Raw genomic sequence first — 20,067 nt, 5'->3', positions numbered from 1 at the left:
CTCAGTCCCATTTGTACTGATAAGTCAAGACATTATGACCACTGCCCACAGCGACGCTGGATGCGGCCTGTTGGAGTTGAGGGCACAAGACGCGGTAACAGTAGTATGCAAGCGAAGCAAATACGTACATGAGATCACTCTAGCGAAGATATGGGATGCATGTGAGGAAATCCATTGATATGGGCGACTTTGACAAAGGTGAGATTATTCTTATGCCGAACCTGTGAACAAATATCTCGAAAACTCGAAGCTGGTCGGATTTTCGCGTGCCACTGTCGTGAGCATTTGTGAAAAGAGGTAAAAGGACAGTGAAATTGTCACTAGGCGCTAAATGGTTGGACGTCCATAACTCTTCACAGAACGTGGGGTTCGGAGGCTTGTCTGCTCGATAAAGTAGCATAGATGGTGATCTGTGACATCTCTGCCGAAAGATCACAATGCTGGTGCACGCACAAGTTTTTAGGAGCACACTGTTAATTGTACATTGTTGACCATGGAGCTCCACAGCAGACCATCCCTATGTGTTCACATGTTGAGCCGATGACATCGTCAATTATGATTGCAGTGGGTACGGGACCATCAGGATTCGACCTTCGATCAGTGGAAACGAGTCGGCTCTTCAGGTGAGTCACATTTCTGCTACACTAGGTCGACGGTCTTCTCCACAAATGCCGTCAACGAGGTGAGTGGTGCCGCGCGACAGACTCAGACTGATGGGAGAAGTATTATGCTATGGGAGTGACTCTTCTGCCCTTCCATGGGGCCTGCGGTAGTAATCGAAGGCGCGACACCTGAGGTGATGTAAACGGCGGCGCCAATGGACGATGGATGATGCGAATCGAGTAGTTTGGAATAACGAATCACGCTATACCCTTTGGAAAACCGAAGGAAGTGGTTTGATTTGGCAAATTCTTGGATAGAGAATGTTACCTGCAATAATCTCTAGTGCCAACAGTGAAGTACGCAGCAGGTGGTATTGTGTGGGATATTTTCTGCAGAACAGTTCGTAGACGATGACTGTATCAGCATAGCAATGCACTCTCTCAGACACTAACATCTTTGAGGCAGTGGTTTGTGGACAACAACATTCCTGAAGTGGTCTGGTTGCCCAGAGTCTCGACCTGAACCAAATGGAACGCTTTTGGGATGGGGTAGTACGTCGAATTCGCTGCAGGCCCCAGCGTCCAACATCAGTACCTCCTCTGGTTTCAAATCCTGAGGAAGAATCTACTGTGTTTCTTCTTCAGGCACAGACCTCGATGAAAGCGTCCCCAGCAGAGTTCAAGTCATCGTACAAGCGAAGGGCTGATGCGCCCCATGTTAGTGTCCACGAACAGGTGTCCCGATCCTTACGATCAGATACTGCAGGGTGCTGCCAACTCTTGTAAAAACGGTGCTTCTGATCTAGCTGGTATCGAGTAGAACTGAGCTCAGGTGACATGTGTGGTCACGTCATTCCAGCAACTTCAACTCTATGTCACGAGTTCGTCAATCGTAGAGCCTGCGAGTGGTGGTGTGCCATCTCTCGGCAATCCACGGCCAGATGCTTTCAATGGGTGACAGATCTGGAGAATGGGCTGGCCAGTGTATCGGTTGCACATCCTCTGCATCGAGATAGGTCAGGACAACATGGCGTCTTTTGTTAGCTAGTAGAAAGATAATGTCGTGAAAAGATCCTATGAACATGTGTCCAGAAATGGACAACAAATTGTCCTGGAATACAGTACAAAACTAAGTGTTGTAAGTGACCTTCACGGGAGGGAATGATTACAATTTCAGAAAAATTGGATGAGTTGTTCGATAGAAACTAAGCAGGTCAATAACGCTTTCGTCCATCTCTGGCCCTTATGCAAGCAGTTATTCGGCTTGGTATTGATTCGCAATGTTGTTGGATATCGTCCTGAGGGATATGGTGCCAAATTCTGTCCAATTCGGGCATTAGATCGTCATTGTCCTGAGCTGGTTGGAGGGCCCTGCGCATAATGCTTCAAACGTTCTCAACTGAGGAGATATCCGACAACATTGCTGGCCAAGGTTGGGCATGGCAATTACGAAGACAAGCAGTAGAGACACTCGTCGTTTGCGGGCAGGCATTGTCTTTCCTAAGTGTAAGCCCAGGATGGCTTGCCATGAAGAGCAACAAAACGGGGCGTAGGATATGGCCGCTGTACCGCTGTACCGTAAGCGTGCCATGGATGACAATCAAAGGGGTCGTGCTATGAAATAAAGAGCCACGCCAGACCATCAATCCTGGTTGTCGGGCCGTATGACGGGCGGCAGTCTGGTTGGTATTTCATCGCTGTAAGGAGAGTCTCCAGAGACTTCTTCGGCCTGGAATCTGACTGACGAGTACAATTACCTTCAGTGATGACTCCTGCTTCGAACTGAGTTTGAATCATGTATGTGGCGCGTAAAAGAATTCACAGAAAACATGCTTGTTGCACCTAAAACCCGAATGAGGCTAGATTTTTGAAAGCGAGTTTTCAATTCTGTCGTAATAATGCGCGGCGAGAGTTGCTACTGCTTGCATTTCTGTTAGCCAAACCCTGCCTTGGTTAGCAAAGTCGCCGGATCTCTCCCCATGTGAATACATTTGGAACATTATGTGCAGGACCAGCAGTGAAGGAAACAAAAGAAAAATTCGGAGTAGATATTAAAATCCATGGAGAAGAAATAAAAACTTTGAGGTTCGCTGATGACATTGCAAAGGACTTGGAAGAGCAGTCGAATGGAATGGACAGTGTCTTGAAAGGAGGATATAAGATGAACATCAACAAAAGCAAAACGAGGTTAATGGAATGTAGGCGAATTACGTCGGGTGATTCTGAGGGAATTAGATTAGGAAAGTAGTAAACGAGTTTTGGTATTTGGGATCAAAATAACTGATGATGGCCGAAGTAGAGAGGATATAAAATGTAGACTGGCAATGACAAGAAAGCGTTTCTGAAGAAGAGAAATTTGTTAACATCGAGTATAAATTTAGCCGGCCGCGGTGGCCGAGCGGATCTAGGCGCTTCAGTCCGGAACCGGGCGACTGCTACGGTCGCAAGTTCGAATCCTGCCTCGGGCACGGACGTGTGTGATGTCCTTAGGTTGGTTAGGTTTAAGTAGTTCTAAGTTCTAGGGGACTGATGACCTCAGATGTTAAGTCCCATAGTGCTCAGAGCCATTTGAACCATTTTTTGACTATAGAAGTCTCTGGAAGTCGTTTCTGAAAGTATTTGTTGGAGTGTAGCCATGTATGGAAGTGAAACGTGGATGATAAATAGTTTGGACAAGAAGAGAATAGAAGCTTTCGAAATGTGGTGCTAAAGAAGAATGCTGAAGATTAGATGGGTAGATCACATAACTGATGAGGAGGTATTGAATAGGACTAGAAGAAGGGATCGGTTGATAGGACATGTTGTGTTCTAAGGCATCAAGGGATCACCAATTTAGTATCGGAGGGCAGCGTGGAGGGTAAAAATCGTATTGGGAGACCAAGAGATGAATACACTAAGCGGATTCAGAAGGATGTAGGTTGCAGTAGGTACTGGGAGATGAAGAAGCTTCCACAGGATTGAGTACATGGAGATCTGCGTCAAATCAGCCTCAGGACTGAAGACCACAACAACAACATGTGTAGGACCCTCCAGCCAGCTAGGGATTTTGGCGATCTGACACACCAACTGGACAGAATTTGGCAGGCAGTCCCTCTGGAGGAAATTCAACAACTTTACCAATCAATACCAAGTCGAATAATATTTTCTTCAGGGCATGAGGTGGACCCACGCATTATTGAATTCCTCAGTTTGGGAAACTCATTGTGTTGAAAAAATTATCCAGATTTTCGGAAATTGTAAGCATTTGTTTGTCCGTACCCGTAAATCTACCGATCTCCGTCCCGTTGGGATAATTCCTTCGTGGTGCGTCGTAATTTTTTTTATCTAATAGTGTACTATTAGTCCAAGTACTTAGACTGTATGATGATGATGATGATGAACGCGTCCACACATGAATATGTCCATCCTAATACTGTTCTCAGAACAGACTTGCCTCAAAAGACTACAACATTCAGAGTGGGACAAGGAATGCCGCAACAGTGATCACCGTGCGGACACGCGGTGGTACTCCAGACATCCTTTGGGTTCTTATCTTGCTGCAAATTAGCTAGTTTCTTGACAAAAGGTGTCGTGAAGTAGCTTTTTGTTCATGTATATCCGACCGAACAACGTGTCTGAATTTAGGGCGCAAGCCACCTGAGACTATTGCAGTCCTGTGTAGCCTACCAGAAACCTTCGAGTCCATTTTCACACCACAGTCTTGTGTTGTTCCCGACCAACACGGGTGGCAATATCGCAGAACGACAAAGTCGATGAACCACGATGCTATCGCTCTCGAATTCCGACATGTGCTCTTGGCGTTTCTCCAGCATTCAGACGTGATTTCTGAATGAAAAACTTTCTGCATAATCTGTCCTTAGACTTGAAAAGTAGATGACATTACTACTACTTTCTTTCTGCGATTTTTCTGAAATGCTTTACATTTGCATGTCCAAGCATTTTAGTACAGTTCATGCCAAATTGACGTTAGTTGCGTGCCGCCACCACCGTGTTGCAATTTTCATTGCTATTAGTGTAATTTAAACAACTACAGCTGAGAAAGAATGAAATTCTTGCTATGCCGAGGACTTGCATCTCCGGATAGAGTTATCACATAGAAGCGAGGGTAAACAACTGTTCCCGCCCGACTATCCGCGCGGCCTAACGCGCTGCTTCCCGAGAGGGAAGGCGTGCCGGACTCCGTGACGAATCCGCCCGACGGATTAGTGTCAAGATCCGGTGTACCAGCTAGCCTGTGGATGGTTTTTAAGACGGTTTTCCATCTGCCTCGGCGAATGAGGGCTGGTCCCCCTTATTCCGCCTCAGTTACACTTTGTCGGCGGCTGATGCTCAAATACTGTCTCCACGTATTCGTACACCATAATTACTCTACCACGCAGACATTTGGGGTTACACACGTGTGACATGAGACGTTCGCGGCGGCAAGGGGTGAGGGGGGGGGGGGGGGGGAGGGTCCACTGGGGCCGAACCGCACGATAACCCTGGGTTCGGTGTGGGGCGGCGGTGGGGCGAGTGGACTGCTGTGGCCTGTTGTGGGTTTGTGAACCACTGAGGGCTACGCCGCGACGAAGGCTCTCCGTCGTTTCTAGGTCCCCGGTTCAATACACAATTCTCACACAAACAACTGTTGTACACCACTGCTTTCCGTAAATAAATACGGTACGTATAGGATGTCCCTCCTACGAGTAGTCAGGTTAATTTTCTCTGGCATTTCGGCAGATACCTGGAATTTACTTTTTGCAATGTGTAACTGGAGTCAGGCCCAAAAAAATACTGCCCTTCACTTTATCATGCGACGGGGAGCGTCAGTTTGTTTTCCGTCACGAGCAACATGATTTTTGAAGCGGAATTTAGTGTGCCCATTCGACAGACCGATCCCAAGTGCTATATTAGTTTTATCCGTATGTATTAACAGGAACACTGAAACACGACTGGCGTGGCGCCCTGTCCCGCTCTGCCCGCTACCGCCATGCGGCAGCGCTACTCACAAGGGAACCTCCCAATCGCACCCCCCTCAGATTTAATTATAAGTTGGCACAGTGGATAGGCCTTGAAAAACTGAACACAGATCAATCGAGAAAACAGGAAGAAGTTGTGCGGAACTATGAAAAAATAAGCAAAATATACAAACTGAGTAGTCCATGCGCAACATAAGCAACTACACTCCTGGAAATTGAAATAAGAACACCGTGAATTCATTGTCCCAGGAAGGGGAAACTTTATTGACACATTCCTGGGGTCAGATACATCACATGATCACACTGACAGAACCACAGGCACATAGACACAGGCAACAGAGCATGCACAATGTCGGCACTAGTACAGTGTATATCCACCTTTCGCAGCAATGCAGGCTGCTATTCTCCCATGGAGACGATCGTAGAGATGCTGGATGTAGTCCTGTGGAACGGCTTGCCATGCCATTTCCACCTGGCGCCTCAGTTGGACCAGCGTTCGTGCTGGACGTGCAGACCGCGTGAGACGACGCTTCATCCAGTCCCAAACATACTCAATGGGGGACAGATCCGGAGATCTTGCTGGCCAGGGTAGTTGACTTACACCTTCTAGAGCACGTTGGGTGGCATGGGGTACATGCGGACGTGCATTGTCCTGTTGGAACAGCAAGTTCCCTAGCCGGTCTAGGAATGGTAGAACGATGGGTTCGATGACGGTTTGGATGTACCGTGCACTATTCAGTGTCCCCTCGACGATCACCAGTGGTGTACGGCCAGTGTAGGAGATCGCTCCCCACACCATGATGCCGGGTGTTGGCCCTGTGTGCCTCGGTCGTATGCAGTCCTGATTGTGGCGCTCACCTGCACGGCGCCAAACACGCATACGACCATCATTGGCACCAAGGCAGAAGCGACTCTCATCGCTGAAGACGACACGTCTCCATTCGTCCCTCCATTCACGCCTGTCGCGACACCACTGGAGGCGGGCTGCACGATGTTGGGTCGTGAGCGGAAGACGGCCTAACGGTGTGCGGGACCGTAGCCCAGCTTCATGGAGACGGTTGCGAATGGTCCTCGCCGATACCCCAGGAGCAACAGTGTCCCTAATTTGCTGGGAAGTGGCGGTGCGGTCCCCTACGGCAGTGCGTAGGATCCTACGGTCTTGGCGTGCATCCGTGCGTCGCTGCGGTCCGGTCCCAGGTCGACGGGCACGTGCACCTTCCGCCGACCACTGACCACAACATCGATGTACTGTGGAGACCTCACGCCCCACGCGTTGAGCAATTCGGCGGTACGTCCACCCGGCCTCCCGCGTGCCCACTATACGCCCTCGCTCAAAGTCCGTCAACTGCACATACGGTTCACGTCCACGCTGTCGCGGCATGCTACCAGTGTTAAAGACTGCGATGGAGCTCCGCATGCCACGGCAAACTGGCTGACACTGACGGCGGCGGTGCACAAATGCTGCGCAGCTAGCGCCATTCGACGGCCAACACCGCGGTTCCTGGTGTGTCCGCTGTGCCGTGCGTGTGATCATTGCTTGTACAGCCCTCTCGCAGTGTCCGGAGCAAGTATGGTGGGTCTGACACACCGGTGTCAATGTGTTCTTTTTTCCATTTCCAGGAGTGTACAAGTAAAAAACAAGCTCGTGGGTGCCGTGGTCCCGTGGTTAGCGTGAGCAGGTGCGGAACGAGAGGTCCTTGGTTCAAGCCTTTCCTCAGGTGAAAAGATTAACTTTTTAATTTTCAGTTTATGTGACAAACGCTTATGTTTTCATCATGTGACAAACGCTTATGTTTTCATCATGTGACAAACGCTTATGTTTTCATCATGTGACAAACGCTTATGTTTTCATCATGTGACAAACGCTTATGTTTTCATCACTTTTTTGGGAGTGATTATCACATCCACAAGAAAACCTAAATCGGGCAAGGTAGAAGAATCTTTTTACCCATTCGCCAAGTGTACAAGTTATGTGAGTCGACAACATATTCCTTTCATGTGACGCACATGCCGTCGCCAGTGTCGTATAGAATATATCAGACGTGTTTTCCTGTGGAGGAATCGGTTGACCTATGACCTTGCGATCAAATGTTTTCGGTTCCCTTTAGAGAGGCACGTCCTTTCGTCTACTAATCGCACGGATTTGCGGTGCGGTCGCAAAACACAGACACTAAACTTCAGTGAACTGAGACGTCAATGAACGAACGGACAGATCATAACTTTGCGAAAATAAAGTAAAAATTTTCATCCGAGGGTAGACTTGAACCAAGGACCTCTCATTCCGCAGCTGCTCACGCTAGCCACGAGACCACGGCGCTCCTGAGCTCGCACTATCCTTGATGTTGCTTATCATGCACATGGACTACTCAGTTTGTATATTTTGCTTACTTTTTCATAGTTCCACACAACTTCTTCCTGTTTTCTCGATTGATCTGTGTTTAGTTCTTCAAGGCCTATCGAATGTGCCAACCTATAACTAAATCTGAGGGGGGTGCGATGGGGAGGTTCCCTTGTCAGTCGCTGCTTTAGTGCTGGATATTCACCGTGATTTAACGTTCAAGTTAATACATGTGGATGAAACGAACATCGCGCTAGACTAATCTGGGGCCTCTCTATCGAATGGGCGTTTAAAATTCCGCTTTCAAAATTCGTTTTCTTTGTAAAGGGAAATAAACCGACGCTTTCGGACCACGCTGGGCGTCGCATGAAAGATGTGATGAGCATTATTTGTGCTGATCACTTTTGTTGAAAACGCTGGTTACTATATGAACACACAACAAATAACGTTTCTCTGGGACTCGATGGGACTTGCGGAAGGCAAACTTCCAGGTACTGTATTTTGTGTGAAACCAGGCTGGTGCCTACCTGCATAAAATTCTGTGTCTCGTGCCTTCTTATACAGTGCTGTACGAGACTTTTACAAATGGATCTTTATGGCAAAGTTGTACCTTGAGAATTACGAGATGACAGAAAACTGAGTAGCATTTTTTGCAAATGTATGAAAAATTCTGCAGGTTGCTGCAGTTTTTCTTTAAATGCAACAAGTAGGCTGAGACAAGTTTTTCCTTTTCAGATATACGCTATATCACGCGGCTTAGGCGTGACCACAGATAACACTTGTAATCTGCTAAGCCCATGAGATAAAAAGCTACAAACGGGAAAAGTTTAACCTTGTCTCAATACGTCTAATAGATTTCTTGAAATCTGTAAGATTTAACAACGGCAAAGTAGTAACAGCAATTTTTTTTTTAAAAAAAAGGTGATATGGGATACTGAAGAAAAATTTTTATGGCAATAACCTTATGCGCAGTTCTCAACAGAACGCTTCGAATAATTGTGTTTTAAGCATTTTTCTTATGTAAAAGTGTCAAAACCATTGTTCAGAGATGTTTATTTCATTTCTAAATTATTTTCCTTTGAAGAATTTGTGTTAGAACTGGAGTTGCCGAGAGTAAGATATATCTGCGTATCAGCATGCCTGGTTGTAGCCTGAGACGAATGGCAGAAAACCACGATGAAAGAAATATTTTTGAACTTGCATATGGATGTAGTATCCGGCAGTCCACACAAAATGAATAATCTTCCTTGTTCTATGCTCCAATTATTTAATGACGTTGACGGACGGTCGATTAATGTCACAATGACATTCCGCTATGGTTTAAAATTGTCTTGTGCGGATTATATCAGTAGCCAGGTACGGACATCTGGGCTAACAGCAATGTCATCTCTCTTGTGTTGTTGCTAGTGTCTCTTTAATGGGTTGAAAGTAGGAGAATAAACGACCGAAGACGTATTGTGTAGCAGTGGCCGACCTCATGGCAACTTTTTCCTGTGCTATGACACTAGAAGGTGAGAAGACTTCTACGTACGTTACTGCTGTTCGTCACTAAGTCACCAATGGCTCCGCTAGTTAAACCATGCCATACGCGGACATAATGTACGAGTGCCGAAGAAGTACTTTGTGTATGGATTTTTTGAAGGTACACTATGTGATCAAAAGTATCCGGACATCCCCAGAAACATACGTTTTTCATATTAGGAGCACTGTGCTGCCACCTACTGCCAGGTACTCCACATCAGCGACCTCAGCAGTCATTAGACATCGTGAGAGAGCAGAATGGGGCTCTCTGCGGAACTCAAGGACTCCGAACGTGGTCAGCTGATTGGGTGTAACTTGTCATACGTCTGTACGCGAGCTTTGCACACCCCTAAACATCCCTAGGTCCACTGGTTCCGATATGATAGTGAAGTGGAAACGTGAAGGGACATGTATAGCACAAAAGCGTACATGCCGGTGGACTCGCATTCGGGAGGACGACGGTTCAATCCCGCGTCCGGCCATCCTCATTTAGGTTTTCCGTGATTTCCCTAAATCTCTCCAGGCAAATGCCGGGATGGTTCCTTTGAAAGGGCGCGGCCGACTTCCTTCCCTGTCCATCCCTAATCCGATGAGACCGATGACCTCGCTGTCTGGTCTCCTTCCCCAAACAACCTAACCTAACCGTACATGCCGGCCTCGTCTGTTGACTGACAGAGACCACGGACAGTTGAAGAGGGCCGTAATGTGTGATAGGCAGACTTCTATCCAGACCATCACACAGGAATTCCAAAATGGTTGAAATGGTTCTGAGCACAATGGGATTCAACTTCTGAGGTCATCAGTCCCCTAGAACTTAGAACTAGTTAAACCTAACGAACCTAAGGACATCACACACATCCATGCCCGAGGCAGGATTCGAACCTGCGACCGTAGCGGTCTCGCGGTTCCAGACTGCAGCGCCTAGAACCGCACGCACTATGACAGTTAGGCGGGGGATGAGAAAACCTGGATTTCATGTTCGAGCGGCTGTTCATAAGCCACACATCACACCGGTATATGCAAAACGACGCCTCACTTGGTGTAAGGAGCGTAAACATTGGACGATTGAACAGTGGAAAAACGTTGTGTGGGATGACAAATCACGGCACACAATGTGGCGATCCAAAGAAACGGTGTGGGTATGGCGAGTGCCTGGTGAAAGTTATCGGCCAGCGTGTGTAGTGGCAACAGTAAAATTAGGAGGCGGCGGTGTTATGGTGTGGCCGTGTTTTTCATCGAGGGGGCTTGCACCCCTCGTTGTTTTGCGTGGCACTATCACAGCACGGGCCTACATTGATGTTTTAAGCACCGTCTTGCTTCCCACTGTTGAAGAGCAGTTCAGGGATGGCGATTGCATCTTTCAACACGGTCGAGCAAAAAATGGCTCTGAGCACTATGCGACTTAACTTCTAAGGTCATCAGTCGCCTAGAACTTAGAACTAATTAAACCTAACTAACCTAAGGACATCACACACATCCATGCCCAAGGCAGGATTCGAACCTGCGACCGTAGCGGTCGCGCGGTTCCAGACTGTAGCGCCTTTAACCGCTTGGCCACCACGGCCGGCCACGGTCGAGCATCTGTTCATAATGCACGGCCTGTGGCGGAGGGTTACACGACAATAACATCTCTATATTGGATCAGCTGCACAGAGTCCGACCTGAATCCTATGGAACACCTTTGGGAAGGTTTGGGACGGCGACTTCCTGCCAGGCCTCACCGACCGACATCGATACCTCTCCTCAGTGCAGCAATCTGTGAAGAATGGTATCCCATTTCCAAAGAAATCTTCCAGCACCTGACTGAACGTATGCCTGTGAGAGTGGAAGCTGTCATCATGGCTAAGGGTGAGACAACACCATATTGAATTCCAGCATTACCGATGGAGGGCTCCACGAACTTGTAAGTCATTTTCAGCCAGGTGTCCGGATACTTTTGATCACATAGTGTAGTTTGGTGTAACCAGTTGGAAGTTGTATACGTATATGGGAGTTGTTCAAGGCAAACGGCCTTCACTCCTAATCAGTCTGTAGACGACAATATTTTAAGTGGCCACCGTGGATGCTAGATGACAACTTGACGCGTTACTTTCGTGTCAAGGTACTGGTTCTCAAGATGACTCATAAGTGCTAAAACCGCTTTAGTGTCATAAAAGAACCAGATGCGATGAGGACAATTGTGTATGAAAGATGTTTTAAAAATTGATTCCGTGGTCAGTTTGACAATGTTAAAAATGCAGTTATCGGTAGAGTTTACCCAGCGGTTATCAGCAGTCTATCAGAAAGTAAATTTCATTTTTTTACCTAGCCTATGTCACACAATCCGCTGATTTCTATGTGCCATTTTCAAGTGCTACCCCTTTCGACTTAATTTGTTTCGTTGCGACCTTGGCGCTTTCATTTGTTCCTGCTGACGCTATTCCAAATGCTGCATGCAGAGTGCTGGGTGTATCCGTTGTGCGACAGGCCAACAGTTGAGACTGGTCAGTACAAAGCAGATCTCGATCCGCTGGATCCGCAGTTTACGGAATCTGCCCGCACAAGCGCGACACAACAACAACATGTTGTCACAAGCAACATCGACGCCCACAGTGGGAGTATTCAGATGAGTCTGTCGTTTAAACTTGTAACCGCTGTCGTAATAATGTCAAGCGAATAGAACCTTCCATATTCGTCAAGCATTTAAAATAACATTACTACCGCAGTGGCACGCGTTTTCTTGTTTATGTACGTATTCCACGAGGGCAGGAATTTTATATTAAATCATTGGCGAGTATGAAAGGCTGTTATGGCTCGAGTCTAGTAGGAAATTTGTTATAAACTACCTGATCAAAAGTAACCGGACACCACTAGGTAATGCGAAATTGACCTCTAGATGTCACGAGAAGCCAGTATAAAAGGAGGCGGGGAGTATTGTGTTGTTAGTAGAGATGCAGTAAGAGCAGAATGCGTCGGCTAAAGGAGCTAAGTGACTTCGAACGTGGACTACTCGCTGGATTTCACCTGATTAACAAATCCAGTAGGGACATGTGAAAACCCTCTAACGCTGCCCAATTTGACTGTTGGCGATGTGATTGTGAAGGGGAAAAGCAAAGGAACTACCACAGCTTAACTAAAACAAGGTAGACCTCATTTACTGGCGAGACAGGGTCCATCTAGCATTGCAGAGAGTGCTTGTAAAAAACTTTCATGAAATCAGTGGAAGGAATAACCTGTGAGTTTCAAAGTGGCACCAGCAGTCCATCTGGCACAGTGACTGTGCGACGGGAGTTTAAAGGCATGGGGTGCAATGGTCGAGCAGCTGCTCATAAGCCACACATTTGTGTAGCCTGTGTTCATCGATACTTGAGCTGGTGTAAGAAGCAGTTCCACTGCATAGTGAATGATTGGAAACGAGTCCTTTGGTGTAGTCGATCAACTTTCATCCAGTGGCAAAGCGATGGAATGGTTTGGGTTTGCCGACTACCTGAAAGATATTAACCTCCACCAACAGTGAAGTAGGGAGGAGGTGGATTTACGGTACACGGGTGTTCTTCATGATTAGGGCGTGGTCTCCTTATACCATTGTGTACTGCGTCCAGAAGAGGAACAATTATTCGGAGACAGTGATTGTGTCAGCATACCGATGCACACTGTCATAAAGCAGCATCCGTGAGGCAATGGCTTGTCGATGATAACATTCCTGAAATGGAATAACGTGCCCAGAGTTCCTACCTGAACCCAATGGAGGACCTTTGGGATAACTTAGAACTTCGACTTCGCTCCAGACCCCAATGTTAAACATCACTACCCTCTCTGGTTTGATTGGGTGCTGTAAACACCTATTCCTGTCTGTATCATCCATCCATCCATCCATCTCTTACTAGGTCTACCTAGTTCTCTCTTTCCAGTCGGGTGATGATTCATCATCTGCTGTCGTTCTGTCAACATGATACTTCCATTTCATTCTGTTCTCTCCTATCTTGTCATTAAGTGAAAAGATTTTTAAATCTCATCTTATTATTTCATTCCTTATTTTATCAATTTTAGTAAAGCCTCTTGCAAATTTCATGTACTTCATCTCTAGTGATTGTAAACGTGATTTTTCTTTTTCTGTTACTGTCCATTATTCGGAACCATATACAATAGTAGGTACAGCCATAACCTTATATAATTTCATTTATGTTTCTTTTCTCGTTTTTCTTTATGGAGTTCTTCCAATTGTTCCACAGATAGCTTGATACTTAATAATCTTCTCTCAATGTCTTTGTCATAGTTAAAACTAATGTCACATCCCAGATAACATTTATTATTATTTTCGATCTGCCTGAATGGCTTCCTTTCAAAAACATTACCTTTGTTTTACTCGCAGGTACAGTTAAATTGTAATATACTGTGGTTTGGCTCAATTCAGATACTGCTCTTTGTCAATTATGTCCTATTTCATGTATAACGATCTGGCCATCAGCATATAACAGTATGATACACTAGATCCTATTTTAATTCCATATTTATGAGTATTTCATCTTTCTACTTCATAAGTACGTCGTCGATTTATGAACTAAATAAAATAGGTGACAGACTGCACCTTTGCCAAACACCTTCATTTATTAAAATTTCACATGGCATTCATTTTCGAACCAGAACTTAGAACTGTTTTCTATTTACCTATAGACTCCTTATTATATTAAAAAGATATTTAGGAAAAGCTTTTATTTCCTGCATTTTCCACAAAAGAGATCTTTATACCTTATCAAAGGCTTTCTCAAAATCGATAAATGCTAATTGCATTTCCTGACGTTTATCAATAATTTTTCTTCTTTTAACTATGTTATCACTACACGAACGTCCCTTTCTGAAGCGCGATTGTTCTTCTAAGATTACTTCATCAGCGAGCAAGAATTTGCTGCCATTCCACCACAGACTTTTAAAAACATCATTGAAAGAGTCCGCAGCGAGTTTAAACCGTCATATTAATGCCCACTAATAGCTCACGGGATATTTTTGATCGTATAGTGGACATCATACACCCACAGAGGGTGTTAGTGTAATATTTATACGATGATAGCGGTAAGAAGTTGAAAATGGCACAGCGCTGAATTCAGCTGATCGTGTGATATAAATAACAGCAATTGTATAGCATCCAAGGTGGAAAATGGAACTGTCTTTTAATAAATTTGTGACTGTGGCACCCGACATGAAGAAACTTATCAGAATGTCTATAGACATGTGCAAATAGTGACGAAATACCTCTGTTGGTTGGTCAACCTAAGTATCTTAAACCGGGTATATTTTGACCGCCGTGTTTACTTGACTACTCATACACCAAAAGTTTTACAACCCTCTGCTGTATCTCTGTTGGGTATTTAGTAGTATACTATTTGGTTGTAAAGTTCCATCAACATACGCTAGATGCCATGTAGTGCAGATTTTCTTGTGCAAAAGTTGGCGAACGAGTTGCGACTTATAATTGTAAACTAAAAATTCAGTTAAAATGTGGTTGTGCAAAATCCACCGGTATCATTTAACTGCAAAACCATCGGCTTTTCCAACTATATCATGTACATTACTTGATTAGTTCTCAAAACGGGTCACTGATTAGTTTTATTTTTTGTCATGTATATATTTCCCAGTACATTACGATTTCTGAGGTCATGTGCATGCTTTCTTGGTTTTGGGGTTATTTTGACTATTGGTCATTGTTATTCCAGGATAATTTATTAAACAGTGTTGATGCCAATGACAGTTGTAACTAAGGAATACAAACATTAACCATCGGTGTATAACGTAGACTCATTTGTAATTGCTAATGTATCTACAACTAAGAACAAACACACGTCAGTCACATAGTCCTCAAATTGCAAGCTGTTTTGATGCAGACAGTGATTCAGGCATAACATATAATGTCAAGTACCTCCAGGAAGGAGGAATGAACTGTGACGACAAGAGCCAGATATCAACTAAATAAATGAAGAAAAGGTAACCTATGTTCTAACTGCAACAGATGTTTTGAAACGAGGATTCAGGTGTTTCACTCAACGAAATTTGGAGCTGTCTCTGTGGTACTCCACACATGATGATCGATCACACTAAATGCACATACGGCACCAGTGTTTTTTCTTTTATGAGGCTTAATAAAGCACTTAAGAAGAATTTAGATCAATGCCTTTATTTCTGGGTAGCCAGAGCTCCATTGTGTTTGTGAAACTTTGACCACAAAGTGGATGATAGTTGACAGTTGTGGCAGAAGTATAGGCCAGCCAATGGAACCCCAAATCCATGCTAACTTTGAACAGCTACAGTTTTTCCCATTATTTTCTAAGCATTTTAGAAAATGCACTGTACTGCTTAGCATGTCATCCTTTCATAAAATCACCTATGTTCACTAAAATAAATATCATAGAAGTTAGAAAAAACAGTCGTGACAGTCACATTTGAATTTGAAAACATGTTAAAGTATACCCGATTTATGGCACTGTAGTGGGGTGCAGTACTTCGCTACAGACATGCATTATACACGGTGTTCGTAAATTCCCGTTACGGACTTCTAGGACTTATAGAGGGGAGAGAGTACATAATATTTTGAATAGGAATCCATATCGGCAGACGTCATCCAACGTCACTACAGAGAGTCAAAATTGTAGGCGCCGGTGCCTGTAATATACAGGGTGGATCCGTGACGATGTTACAGACTTTCAAGGATGATGGAGGCGGAGAAATTTACGAATCTGAGGAAAGGGTACCTGGCTCGAAAACGAACTAGTCGTTAAGTTACAATCGACAGTCATTCTGATACCTCTGACAGTGAAATTCATGTACCTGTACTGTTGTTGCTTGGAATACAGGGTATGCAACTTTCAGAGGTGTGTGGATCAAAACAAGAGAAAATGTCCAATACACATTTGCTCTAAAATGCACTTCTCAAGAGCTACGAGCACTAGTTCATCTTCGGTAGTGTGAAACTCATTTCCTCTACTGAACGAGTGTCCATTAGTCCTCAGCTATGCGCTTTAGACTGGATGATTATTGAACGTTTTTTCTTGTTTTTGTCTGTACTGCCAACTCTGAAAGTTGCATACGCTACAATGTTAGCAATAATAATACCAATACATGCATTCAACTGTCAGAGGTATCAGAGAGGTTTTCGCTTATAAATTTCGACTTGGTCCTTTCCAATACAGGGACGCCTACCTAAAATTGATACATTTGTTCTCCATAATCACGGAATCACCCTGTGTACACGGTGAACATTAATAAAATCGACAAACTGCAGAGACAGATTCTTGACTGGAAATGGATGTAAAAAGGTCATATGAACATGTGTCCATAAATGGACGGTGTGCGTGCAAACACAACAAATTGTCCTGGAACACAGTACAGAGCTACATCACATCTGCGTCGCAACAGGTGTTCTAAGTAGCGTCCACGGAATGCAAAGTATTTTTATTGCATTATGGATAGCCGCACTCTTTCGCACGTTCCGGCCTCTCTCCGAATAGCGTCAGAAGCATCGTGAACACGCTGCTGAAGGGTCTGCACATCAGGAACTGTTTCAGCCTACACAACGCTTTCCAGATCCCCCCAGAGATAAAAATCCAGGGGGTTTAAAAATCCAGAGGGTTTAAAAATCCAGAGGGTTTAAGTGCGATAATCTACCACCCACTGTAAAGAGGAGCCTTCGCGTTCTATCCGTCGTCCGGCGAAGATGGTGTTGAGGTATCGGTGAACTGTAATGTGGAAGAGTGGTCGTGCTCCATCATGCAGAAACCACATAACCTGTCGTACTACCAAAGGTACATTCTCACCTAGCCCAGGTAGAGTATTTCGTAGGGAGTGCAGGTACGTTCCACCATCGAGGCGCTGTGGAATAATAACCAGTGAAATTATGTGGTTGCCGATTATGGAGCTTAATGAAGCCAGTTGTATTAAACGTAATGACGATGGATGACAGAATTCTTATAATTGTGATGGTCTGGTGTAGAAACGAGCGACAAAACCCTTTCAGTTGAGGGAAATCCTCTGCTGATAATCCATGCACTTGTTTCATGTGACGCGGATTGTAGCGGTTGTCATGCAGGATACAGATAATCCTACTCTGGCTTACACCATATTGGCGGGCCACTAGCCAGAAGCTTGTACTAGGGTTTGTCTCAATGTCCTGTTGAAGCCGGTCCCCCAAATCTGGTGTACGCACAGTCTGCTGCCTCCCTGCAAGTTCGTCTGTTTGAAGGGATCCATAACTACACAAACGCCCAAAAAGGGCTTCAAATTTTGTGTGTTGTGGTTGGTGGCTGTGAGGGTACTTGTTTTGGTATAGCGGTGCTGCCTCTCGAACGTTTCCATCTTTTTGGCCGTACACAAACACCATCTCGGCTGGTCCCCAGACGATTCTGCTGCTTACAGTACGCCACGTCAACCACATAGCATGCAACACACGAAGAACACATGGCATGTGGTCAGAGGAACTTTCATTCGTAAGCGCCACAATGCATTTCCAGACACATGTTAATAGGACATTTTTCCTCCATTTCCAGTCGGGAATACGTCCCTGCAGTTTGTCGGTTTTATTAATGTTCATCATGTATGCTCCAGCGCCTATAGATTTGACGCTCTATAGCGTTGCTGGAAGACGTTTTCTGGACATGGATTCCTATTCAGAATACAGGGTGTCCCAAAGAGAATGACTCGATTTTATGTAGAATTATTTATTAGGAAGAAGGGCTTAACACCAACAACTACATACTGAATTACTCACAAAAGACAAGAGTTTACAAAAATCCATCATAAATGTTCAGTACTTCCTCCATTAGCTGCACAGACGACGCCTAGCCGATAGCCGAATTCATCCAAAACTGAGTGTAAGGTGTCTTCTGTCACTGAAGCTACAGCAGCTGTTATTCTGGTTTTTAGTTCATCAATGTCACGAGGTAAGGGAGCAACATAAACACATTGTTTAATATATCCTCACAGGAAGAACTGCGATCACTGACTGAGTACGACTAAATTCAATAACACAATACGCCTGCTGTTGGGCGGACGCCATATTGCGCGAGACTGGCTGCACGCTCCAGGTCAGCACCCATAGCGACATCTAGCGGAATTTCTCTGAAACTCTAGACCATGCCGATTACATCTAGCGCTGTTTCAGTTACCTAGTGCCATTTGTGTCAATATTATTACAAGTTAAAATCGGTCATTCTGCACCAAAGACCTTGTAAAAATAATTAGACTCACTGATGGCGCTGCAGTCGCGGGTTAATTTGAACTTTCGGCTGGACGCCACTATAGTGGTTGTAGTCTGATGTGTTGTGTAGTATTGTTGTTTATGAAGACACTGATTCAACGTTGTATATTTGTTGGGGCGTACATACAGTAGTTGTTACTCTTAGTTCTACTGTCTGTACGTTCCAATCAAAAGAAGTACAATGGTGAAGAGTTGTGCAGCGATTAATTGTACAAGTAAATTCGAGAAAGAAACGAATATTACATTTCACAGGTATGTGAATATCTTAAGTTGTTTTATATGTCAGTGCACTTGCTCAATAAATGTTTTTGTAACACGGTATTAGCATAGTGTCTGTGCATCTATTTCCAGGTTTCCTTTCTCAAAACCACAGCTATTACAGAAATGGTTACACGCTGTCAGAAGACAAGATTTCTGACCGACAGAATACCATTTTATAAGTTCTGATCATTTTGAAGAAAGTTGGCTGATCGGTAGTGTTTTCATTGTCTAGGTTAGGTTGAAACTTGATAATTTGGTCGTGAGTTGCCAAAGCACTATGCCATGTATAACGCACTTCTCGCCATAAAATCTAAAGCAAGGTATACTCAGAAAATATCTATTAATATAGTGGGCAAATCTTTGAGTATTTTGACGCATTTTGCGTACATCTATCGTAAATGAACTACGAAAAATGCTAGGGGTCCAGTACAAAACTTTTAGCTACGGCAGATTCCATGTAGTACGTAAGATAAATTCGTAAACAGTGACTAGTTGCTGTTTGTTCATACATTAAAAAGTATATTGTAGTAACGTATTTAAATGAGGCATTATGTTTGCGACCTAACTCAAGGGAAGGCATTTTATAACCAAAAGCTATGTATAAACATTCGAACTCCGCGCGTCAGTTTACCACTCTAATGGCCGCTCTTCACAGTCGACCACACGTGCGGTTGTGGGGGCCTGTTCTGCACGCTCCAGGTCAGCACCCATAGCGAAATCTAGAGGAATCTTTCTGAAACTCTAAACCATGCAGATTACATCTAGCGCTGTTTCAGTTACCTAGTGACATTTGTGTCAATATTATTACACGTTAAAATCGTGTCATTATGCGCGCTCCATATCAGCACCCGTAACGACATCTAGCGGATTTTTTCTGAAGCTCTAGACCGTGCCGATTACATCTAGCGCTGTTTCAGTTACCTAGTGACATTTGTGTCAATATTATTACAAGTTAAAATCGGGTCATTCTACACGCTCCAGGTCAGCACCCGTAGCGACATCTAGCGGAATTTTTCTGAAACTCTAGACCATGCCGATTACATCTAGCGCTGTTTCAGTTACCTAGTGACATTTGTGTCACTATTATTACATGTTAAAATCGTGTCATTATGCGCGCTAAAGATCAGCACCCGTAACGACATCTAGCGGAACTTTTCTGAAACT

General features: G+C 44.7%; 1 protein-coding gene across 1 annotated transcript in view; it reads right to left on the bottom strand.

Annotated features, from left to right (window-relative positions):
• The window catches only part of LOC126095567 (uncharacterized), a 138,489-nt gene that overhangs the window by 23,493 nt on the left and 94,929 nt on the right, over window positions 1-20,067 (bottom strand). The window lies entirely within an intron of this gene.

Source organism: Schistocerca cancellata, chromosome 8 (genome assembly GCF_023864275.1).
Source record: "Schistocerca cancellata isolate TAMUIC-IGC-003103 chromosome 8, iqSchCanc2.1, whole genome shotgun sequence".
Classification (NCBI taxonomy): domain Eukaryota; kingdom Metazoa; phylum Arthropoda; class Insecta; order Orthoptera; family Acrididae; genus Schistocerca; species Schistocerca cancellata.
This window is presented reverse-complemented; position numbering and strand designations above follow the sequence as displayed.